The sequence below is a fragment of the Gorilla gorilla genome, chromosome 19 (assembly GCF_029281585.2).
Source record: "Gorilla gorilla gorilla isolate KB3781 chromosome 19, NHGRI_mGorGor1-v2.1_pri, whole genome shotgun sequence".
Classification (NCBI taxonomy): Eukaryota; Metazoa; Chordata; class Mammalia; order Primates; family Hominidae; genus Gorilla; species Gorilla gorilla.
This window is the reverse complement of record NC_073243.2, coordinates 91,259,305-91,264,461: the sequence shown is the minus strand read 5'-3', so window position 1 is coordinate 91,264,461 and position 5,157 is coordinate 91,259,305. Positions and strand designations below refer to the sequence as shown.

Genomic DNA, 5,157 nt, shown 5'->3' with positions numbered 1-5,157 from the left:
AAGATTGTATTTTAAAGTCTCCCATCATAAATGTGTGTTAGCATAATATATAGCACAGCAAAATTATTTTTATGCATTTTAATACAATTTGTAAAGGCTCATTGACCAAAATATTTTAACTGGATGCTGCAATTAAAATAATTTGCAGATTTTGCTTGATTTACAGCTACACTAATGCAAGGTCATTAATTCTTGTAATTATGCTCATGCCATTCTTTATTGCAGGAGAGAATACATATAGGACGTGATTGTATGCAATTATTATTTAAACTACTATAAAGAACATTTCACCAATGAAATACTGATGTTTTATATTTCTCATACAAAGAATAGGGTAACAAAAATACTTTGCAACATGAGATAAATCCAGAAGTTGTGAATATTAAATAGTTGTGGATTTTAATTTTGTTTTCTATGTTGCACTTTTTATATATAATGCTAGAAGGTACAGACATAGGTTTTATTAGTGACAATGTGTCTGGAATTGGTTCCTTCCAGTGGGTTCTCGGTCTTGCTGACTTCAAGAATGAAGCCGCAGACCCTCACGGTGAGCGTTACAGTTGGTAAAGATGGTGTGTCCCGAGTTTGTTCCTTCACATGTTCAGATGTGTCCGGGGTTTTTTCCTTCCAGTGGTTTCATGGTCTCCCCGACTTGACTTCAGGAGCGAAGCCGCAGACCTCTGCAGTGAGTTTTACAGCTCATAAAGGTAGCACGGACCTAAAGAATGAGCAGCAGCAAGATTTACTGTGAAAAGCAAAAGAACAAACCTTCCACAGCTGGAAGGGGCCCCAAACAGGTTGCTGTTGCTGGCTCGCCTTGCCAGCTTTTATTCCCTTATTTGGCCCCACCCACATCCTGCTGATTGGTCCATTTTACAGAGTGCTGATTGGTCCGTTTTTACAGAGTGCTGACTGGTGCGTTTACAAACCTTTAGCTAGACACAGAGCGCTGACTGGTGAGTTTTTACAGAGTGCTGACTGGTGCATTTACAAAGCTTTAGCTAGACACAGAGCACTGATTGGTGCATTTACAATCCTTTAGCCAGACAGAAAAGTTCTCCAAGTCCCCACGTGACCCAGAAGCCCAGCTGGCTTCACCTCTCAATAACATTGTTAAATTTATAACCTCAACCAGAAAGGAGGATGAGCATAGTCCAGCTGAAGAAAGAGCTAAAATACAGATTTAGAACTAGATAGTCTACATATTTTGAGAAAAAAACATTTCATTCAATTTGCTGTTTATATCTAATAACTAAGAGTGATGCTAATACATGCATGAAAATACTTCATTCTGAAATTGTGAGCATTGTTTGAATAACTTATGAAAGGGGTTCCCCATACCTCAGAAAGATTTCCAAAAAGGAAAGATATAACAATATTTAGGCAAGTACTTTTTTCATTGTGAAAAAATTTCATGCAAAGCAACATTTGTAACAGAAGTGTAAAGTGCTAATACAATATACCAATACCTTTGTACACACTTTTTGTTTAATAAATATGCCATTCCTCAAAGCACGCTTCTAGCCATCCTCTTACTCAGTATATGTAAAATTTGTGCTGCTTTTTTCTGTTTGTTTTTGAGATGTTGTCCCGCCTGTTACTCAGGCTGGAGTGTGTGGTGTGATCTCAGCTCACTGCAACCTACGCCTCCAGGTTCAAGTGATTCTTGTGCGTCAGCCTCCTGAGTAGCTGGGACTACAGGGGCCCTCCACCACACCTGGCTGATTTTTGTATTTTTAGTAGAGATGGGGTTTTGCCATTTGGCCAGGCTGGTGTAGAACTCCTGGCCTCAAGTGAACTTCCTGCCTTGGCCTCCCAAAGTTCTGTGATTCAATGCATGAGCCACCACACCCAGCCTGTGCTGTTTTTCACAAAAAATAAATTTGCTATCTAAGGCTGTGTCCTTATGTAGTATCATGCTTACTTAAGCATATGCTTGAACTTAATATGAACGGGATAATAATACATTTTATACAAAAATTTTCCATCAAAGTTGGTAAAATAACAAGGAACCAAAGCAAGCGGGAATTAGGTAAAATATTTAGCAAAATTTATGACTGACTAAGGATCCTTTCCACGGTAGCATTCTACCTGTCTTGGGGGCAATGAGGTCAGATCCTTGAAGCTCCACCTTTCTATTTTGGATAGAGTAGTGCTATTCAGTCAAAGTTTGCCTCTCTCTCTGCTTCATCTGCTTTCCATTTATTTACAATTGACCAACTGGGGGAAATATTATTTCTTTATCAAGGGCAATAAAGTAAATTAGGTGACTGCCAAGCTTGTTTGGGTGGTGCATTGCTATTCTGCTTTGAAGATAACTATTCATGATTCAATCTTGGGTTTTAATTTTCAGCTTACCTTTTAAAATGCAACCATATTTTCAAGTTCATTGAAGTAAGCAAGAGGAAAGATCATTGCAATGTCACCATCCATATCACCTATAAATATGTTAAAACTTTTATTATTTCTCTATAAGTATTATCTATGTGTAGACAATTGGCCAAATAGTTACGTTATATTGATAAAAAGTCATGATTCTTGTCCTTGAGACATAAAATAGAGTATGAATTAATAAAGTAGTGCCTCTGGGCCAAATCCAGCCCAGTGCCTGTTTTTATAAATAACGTTATTGGAACACATCCATGTTCAATCAGTGACACGTTATCCATGGCTGTTTTTATGCTACCATGACAAGTTCAGTGGCTAGGACAGAGATCACATGGCCTGCAAAGCCTAAAACATTTACTAACTGACCCTTTACAGAAAAAGTTTTCTGGCCGGGTGCGGTGGCTCACGCCTGTAATCCCAGCACTTTGGGAGGCCGAGGCGGGTGGATCACGAGGTCAGGGGACCCAGACCATCCTGGCTAACATGGTGAAACCCCGTCTCTACTAAAAATACAAAAAATTAGCTGGGCGTGGTGGTGGGCGCCTGTAGTCCCAGCTGCTCAAGAGGCTCAGGCAGGAGAATGGCATGAACCTGGGAGGTGGAAGTTGCAGTGAGCCGAGATCGCGCCACTGCACTCCAGCCTGGGCGACAGAGCAAGACTGTCTTGAAAAAAAAAAGTTTTCTGACCCCTGATATAAAAGAAAAGAAGGGTCAAATCAAGGATCAAAATTCAAATGATCTAATGGAGTATTTATATTTTTGGGGGGTCTAACTTCTCCACACAACTATTATGATTCCCTAAATTACCTTCCAATAAACCACTGATACTTGAATTCCCATCTCAAGGTTGATTTTGGGTAAATCAAAACAAAGACAAGTGGTATTAGAAGTGGATTCCTAGAAGACAGATTCTTATAATGGGTTTCCAGTACAGAATTGTCCTCTGGCTATTTATGGTGATAAGTAAAGGAGTGAGAACTCTTAGCGTAACAAAACATCCGAAGTTCTAAGACCCCCCCACATGTTGTGAATTTGGTTGGAGTAAAGATCTAAGGGTCCATACTGGGCTATAAAAATAGTGTAGTACTTGAGCAGTACTGTAAAAATGGCAATTATAAATAATTATGAGTGTTGAGGAGGTAATATGAACACTCAAGTTCAAAGCAGTAAAATAAAAATAAAAAAAAAAAGACAGACTTAGGTAAGCCATCTATCAACTCGGAGAATGCTGATGCTTTGTTGAAAGAGAGCTTTGTCTTACAAATTAGGCACTTATAAAAGTAAGTAAATCTCAGACTTGAGGAATATACTGAAGCAGGAAATTCCCCTGACCCCTTGGCGGGTGGGAACTGCAGTGCGGGCACTGGAGCTAGCCAGCTGCTTCAGCATTGGCAGGGGCAAACTCCACTCACTGGAACCTGTTGGCGCTCAACCCTTCCCGGGAAGGAGCACGCAGGTGAGCGCTTTTGGGTGTCAGCTGGAACAAAACTCTGTGAGCCCCACGGAAGCATCTAGCGGGGAGTACCAATGACCTCCAAAGCCCCAGACAGCAAGTGTTACAGTGGGAGGGACCTGGTGGGAGGTAATTGAATCATACGGGCGGCTTTTTCCTGTGCTGTTCTCGTGATAGTGAGTAAGTATCACGAGATCTGACGGTTTTATAAAGCGTAGTTTTCCCTGTACAAGTTCTCGCCTGCCGCCATGTAAACGTTCTTTGCTCCTGCTTCGTCTTCTGCCGTGATTGTGAGGCCTCCCCAGCCATGTGGAACTGTGAGTCCAGTAAACCTCTTTTTCTTTATAAATTACCCATTTTCAGATACGTCTTTATTAGCGGCGTGAGAATGGACTAATACACTAACTTTCTCAGTGAGCATCTAATTCCAGTTATAAAACTACCTCCGGTTCTGAAGATACAAAGATAGGATAATGTTAACTATTTCTTTGCATAAGGCAAGTGAAAAAATACAGATGACCTGATATCTTCTATCTGCCTACTCTCTCTACCTTTTGAAAGCTCTCTTTCTGTTGCTTTAATAGCATTGAATTGATACGCCATTATTGTGTCTATTCCTTTCACAATACCCTTAAATTAAGTCTTACTTTTAACTTTTTCCAGTGCCGTTTTTGTTTTGCCGAACCTTAGAAACATTAATAGTTTACAGTAAATTAGGTGGAGATGCTAGAACATCTGAGGCAAAATATTGAGAATGGGTTTTAAAGGCTACATAAAAATATGCTGGCCGGGCGCGGTGGCTCACGCTTGTAATCCCAGCACTTTGGGAGGCCGAGGCGGGCGGATCATGAGGTCAGGAGATCGAGACCACGGTGAAACCCAGTCTCTACTAAAAATACAAAAAATTAGCCTGGCGTGGTGGTGGGCGCCTGTAGTCCCAGCTACTCGGAGAGGCTGAGGCAGGAGAATGGCGTGAACCCGGGAGGCGGAGCTTGCAGTGAGCCAAGATTGCGCCACTGCACTCCAGCCTGGGCGACAGAGCGAGACTCCGTCTCAAATAAAAAAAAAAAAAAAAAAATGCTAAAATGGATTATGTAAGAACAGATAACCCACGATTTAACTATGTCCCCGCAGAGAACTTAGGAGAGATTCCCTTCACTAAAGTGGTAAGATATATGTCATGCCACTACCATCAAGATTTCAGATAAAACAGGAGAGGTAAATCTTCCCCAAAACTCAGTCTACTGCCATCAAAGGTGCAGAAAATATATATTGTCTATGAAATACAATTGATGTTCATCACATATAATCCTAAT

At 40.8% G+C, this 5,157-nt stretch overlaps 1 long non-coding RNA gene across 1 annotated transcript; it reads right to left on the bottom strand.

Moving 5' to 3' along the window:
• Nucleotides 1–294: 294 nt before the first annotated feature.
• Nucleotides 295–3,325, bottom strand: LOC129527960 (uncharacterized). The gene is made up of 3 exons (XR_008673075.2): nucleotides 3,196–3,325; nucleotides 2,359–2,438; nucleotides 295–718 (listed from the first exon to the last, which is right to left on the bottom strand). It is a non-coding gene; the product is annotated as an uncharacterized lncRNA (long non-coding RNA).
• Nucleotides 3,326–5,157: the final 1,832 nt, after the last annotated feature.